General features: G+C 40.5%; 1 pseudogene; it reads right to left on the bottom strand.

The window, feature by feature from the left end:
• Nucleotides 1–3041: 3041 nt before the first annotated feature.
• On the bottom strand, nt 3042–3540 carry LOC120243009 (annotated as a pseudogene).
• Nucleotides 3541–5226: the final 1686 nt, after the last annotated feature.

The raw sequence follows: 5226 nt of genomic DNA, 5'->3' as shown, positions 1-5226 counted from the left end.
CAGAAGAATTGCAATTTGGGGCACAAACTATAGCAAGTTCAAGGTGAGTCCTGAGTGTTTTGGGGTGGGCTGTGTTTAGAGGCCACAAGTCCAGAGAAGTGGAGGTTCGCAAGAGTCTAAGCAGTAAGTCCATTGGCTTGAGGATGGGGAGAGGTTCTTGGTGGCTGTTCATTGGTTGAGTGATAAGTTTCAGTTTGCTGCAAATTTGGCATTTATGGGAAACTAGGCTCTCAGTCTTTGAGTTTGTTTCCCTGAGGACACTTGCTCGAGATTCTCCTTTTCTATCCTTGATTCCATTTTATACTGAAATCCTTTCACATGAGGAGGTACACACTGCTTTCCTACAAAGGACTGAGACCAGCGTCATGGCTAAGAATCATGGAAAAAATGGTGAGAGACAAGTTGGAGTCAAAGCAAAATTAGAAGGAAAAAAAGTATGGAAGACTCAGCAAAAACTTGCATAAACATACAAAATATTCACCATATTCTGGCAAGAAATATTAACCATGTTTTGAAAAATAAGCTTTTTTTTCAATTCTAGGTAAAAATGCTAATGATCTGAATGAGTATATTAATGAGGTTTAATTATCTGAACAGATGGGGGAAGCAAAATGGGAGAGAGAAGAAGAGATGGAGATGGTGAGTTTTCCTTAGATAATTGCCCTCCTTGAGATGGGGTGTACTTCTTTAGAAATTCATATTATATTTTAGTTGAAGCTTTTAACATTGTTGGGACTCAGTTTTTTGTAGAAGATGGGAATTAGCCATATAAACTCTGACTTCTCTTTCCTATTTTTCATTTATTCTTTTACTTCCACATTTCACTCACATTTTCCTCCTTTCATCCATGAGCACCCTCTCTGATAATACTGCTTACTGTGTGCCAGCCCCTTGGTCAATGTGTTCAGTAAATATCCTGTTTCTGGCTGTATACTTAGAAAATAACCATGGTTTTGCATACATTTCCCCCCCCCCCCCCCCCCCCCCCCGAACATTTTATTGTGAAAAACTGTCAAAATACAGAAGAGTTGGAAGAATTGTATAGTGAACACCATCTAGATTTTATCAACAACATCTTGGTATATTTACCTGATCATATATCCATTCATTTTCCATCCCTCTTTCCATCCAACATTAATCTTAATTTCTAGATGCATTTCAAAGTAAATTGCAGACATCAGTGCCCTTTACTTCTAAAATTTCAGCATGCATGTTATTAATTAGATTTTAATATTTATTTACAGTCTTCTTAGTTAAAATTTACAAGCAGAGAAATGATTGACTTTTAAGGATACTCTTCAGTGAGTTTTGACAGCTGATATGTGTATTGTTAATTTCCATGGATGTAAATTATAGAACATGATGTGTTCTATAGCTTTTTCTGTTTTTTACTGTTTCTCACCAACCTCTGTTTATAGGCTGCATCTGTGTTACCATAGCATACGTAGTCAGCTGCTGACGATGCCTACTTTCAGAGGCATACATTCCCACTAATAGTAGTGACTGTTAGAAGTAATCCATTTAAAATATTAAGAGGTGCCCTCTAAGGCACTCTATGATCATGAACTTTTTTCATTCCTTCCTTATTTAATAAGTATTCTGTGTCTACAGTGTGATGGGCATTGGATTCATTGTGGTGATCCATTTTCTGCCATCAGTACTCAGAGTTTTTTGAGGAGATAGTAAGCAATAACTCTTTTTTCAAGAGTAAGTTTTATGTTTCTTTTCACACTGATGTAAAACTGAAGCTCCTTTACATATTCAAAGGGAACATTTAAAATGTGTTAACTGGTTAGAATTAAAAAAGAATATGGAAACCTGCTTAACGGAAGTATATGCTAGCTTGGTATTTAGGGGAGATAATAAAACAGCTAACATTTATTGAGCCCTTAGTATGAAGCCACCACTGCACTGAGCATCTTACACACATCTAAGTGTCTACCTCGCAGGGTTGTTGTGATAACTATTTCCTTCATTTTACAGATGTGGAAAACTAAGTTCAGAGAGGTTAATAAATTGCCCAAGAACATGTAGAATAAAGGGCATCATGGGGTTTGTATTTGTAGCCATCTCTCTTTAGAGCCAGTGCCATGAGCATTTATTATACTGAGAGTCAGAGGAGAAAAAAAGCTCCAGTATGTGGCAAATATTTTGACCTAATGGGTCCTGGTAGATTGCCACCTTTGATTCTGTGGAAATGGTTTTTCCTTCTTCTTCTTTTTCTTTTTTAAATGTTTGTTTACTTATTTTTGAGAGACAGAGAGAAAGAGGGAGGATGGAAGGATGGAAGGATGGATGGATGGATGGATGGATCGATGGATCCCAAGCTGGCCCCATGCTATCAGTGCACAGCTTGACATGAGGCTCAATTCCACGAACCGTGAGATCATGACCTGAGCTGAAATCCAGAGCTGTACACTTAACTGACTGAGCCACCCAGGCGCCCCAGGAACTATGTTTTTTCAATGCCTGTGTAAATGAGTAAAACCACATGATACTATACCGTGTGGATATTGCTGCTCTCTTGTGCATTTTGTATGGAGGTGCATATTGCATTTTCTGGGCCTTGATGTTCTAGCATACTCAGAAAGGCCAGCAGAACAAAAATGATAGTATCCTCTTCAGTTTCTGAAGAGGGTAGATTAGAATGGAGGGGAGGAAAACAAGCTGGTAATAGGTCATCTGGGGAAGAGGTGAGAGTTCCCAGTAGTTGCTGGGATACCGGTGCTGGGGTAGCTTTCTGGAATTCCTCCCAGTGTTTCTTAATGAGGGATGGATTATCCTCCAAGACACTTGGAAACACAGAAGGGCTTTCAGTTGTCAGTGATTTAGGAGTGCTATGAAATTTAATACCCAGGGTCAGAGCTGATAAATATCCTACAATGCCTGAGTCTGGTTTACACAGAGTGGAATGGTCTTTCCTCAAATGTCACTTCTACTCCTGTTGGAATGAAGAATGGAAGAAAGCACAAAGAAAGCTGGAAAGGATTCTGGGAGTAAACAGGGTTTATTTTTTGGGGGGGGGTGAGAAAATTTAGATTTCACCAGCTGGACTCAGTTTTGATGATCCCGATTTTGTGGGCAACATCCAAGGCATCATAGTCGGGAGCTAGTTGAACATATGCCTTCTTTTCTCCATCGGGCCTGATCAGAGTGTTGACCTTGGCCAGGTCAATGTCATAGAGCTTCTTCACAGACTGTTTAATCTGGTGCTTGCTGGCCTTGACATCCACAATGAACACAAGTGTGTTGTTGTCTTCGATTTTCTTCATGGCTGACTCAGTAGTCAGGGGAGAACTTGATGATGGCATAGTGGTCAAGCTTGTTTCTCCTGGGGGAGCTCTTTTGAGACTATTTGGGCTCCCTTCAGAGATGCACTATCTTGCGCTGTTGGAATGTAGGTGATTTGTGGATCTTCTTCTTCTTTTTTTTTTAATGACTGTGGATGTCTTTCAGCACCACTTTCTTGACCTTCAAAGCCTTTGCTTTGGCTTCGGCTTTGGAAGAGGCAGGGAATGCCTTCCTCACCTTCGGCACCATCTTCGTGAAAGGGCCCAGACGTATATTTAAAATGTTTTATTCATATAGTCATAGTGTGCTTCTGTGTGTGTATGTGTGTGTGTGTGTGTGTGTGTGTGAGAGAGAGAGAGAGAGAGAAAGAGAGAGAGAGAGAGAGAGAATGAGAGAGAGATGAAGGGAGGGAGAGATCTTGGAGAGTTTTGTGTTACACTGGGAAAATTATTGAATTCCCTCATACATGTTGACATTGACATGACCTGCTAATGATTTGAAAATTGGTTATGATGAGTTGTTCTTTTAATGCACTGCTAGAATTTATTTATTAATGTTTAAAAATATTTGCATCCTTATTTATAAATGAAAACTTTTCTGAATTATATTTATTATGTTAATAAGAACATGATAATGGATAAAATAAATAATGCATTGTAATCTATTCTTTGGTTGAGAATAGATAAATTAGGAATTGTTTGTACCTTAAAAGTTAGGTGTAGGGGCACCTGGGTGGCTCAGTTGGTTAAGCATCTGACTTTGGCTCAGGTCATGATCTCACGGTCTGTGGGTTCAAGCCCTGCATCAGACTCTGTGCTGACAGCTCAGAGCCTGGAGCCCACTTCAGATTCTGTATCTCCCTCTCTCGCTGTGCCTCCCCCATTCATGCTCTGTCTCTCAAAAATAAATAAAAGTTTAAAAAATTAAAAAAAGTTATGTGTAGTTCAGCTGTTATATTGTCTAGGTCTAGTGTCTTCCTAGAAACAGGACCTTTACTTTGCCATTCACTGTGGTCTGTGATTATCAATCTCTTTGAACTTTTTATCTACTATTTGGTCAAATGTAGTATTTTTTTATTTTTGGTGGAAAAGCAGTGTTTCTCTAAATTTTCACATTTATCGCTGTCTTAGCTGCAGATCCCTAGAACACAGAGGCTGGAGCAAAGCTTTAGTGCTAACGTTTTACTGGGAGACACAATCCTGTCACACTGAAAGAAGGGAAAAGGGAGCCAGGGAGGGATGGGAAGCAAAGGCAAGTTGGTGCATTACCGAACTTCCCAGTGCTTCCTCAAGGGTGAAGGGCATCTCCAGACAGGTTGTATGGAAAACATGTTGTAATAGTCTGTTAGAGGAAGAGAGGTGGATTTATCTACAAGAGAGCTCCCATCTCCTTTCTCTTATTGGCCAGTGTTTGCCCTGTTGGGAGTTTACTCCCTGGCTTTCCAGACTACATCACCTGGCCTCTTTGCTGTGAAAGCTGGATCCATTCCTGTGGAATGCCAATGTTTTGTAGCTGTCATTGGAGTCCAGCACAGTAGCAGGAGTCAGAGCCTACATGGAACTCATTGAGTGGTGCCGAGGGGGCCTGTGCTGCTGTGGTTTCTGTCATGATGGGAACGTGTGAGGGGGCCATGCTTTCAGAGCCCGGCCCAGGAGAGAACGAGAAGGTCAGGGGTGTCTGCAGATGAAGTGTTGGTGGCCGCAGCAGTGGCACCTGTGTGGTTGAGGAGTCCAGGAGGCAGGTACATTCTTGAGAATCTGAAGTACCCCTTGAAATGTGTCTGAAACAATTTCTATAGATTTGCATATATATATTTTTATGAGTTTTAAATCACTTAAAAAATCTGGAGTTACATAACAATCAAAACTAGATCGAAAGGGGCACCTGGGTGGCTCAATCAGCGTCTTGATTTCGGCTGAGGGCATGATCTCATGA

Source organism: Hyaena hyaena, unplaced genomic scaffold (assembly GCF_003009895.1).
Source record: "Hyaena hyaena isolate Hyena2069 unplaced genomic scaffold, ASM300989v1 scaffold_326, whole genome shotgun sequence".
Taxonomy (NCBI): Eukaryota; Metazoa; Chordata; class Mammalia; order Carnivora; family Hyaenidae; genus Hyaena; species Hyaena hyaena.
The sequence above is the reverse complement of the archived record's forward strand: the minus strand, read 5'-3'. Positions and strand labels throughout refer to the sequence as shown.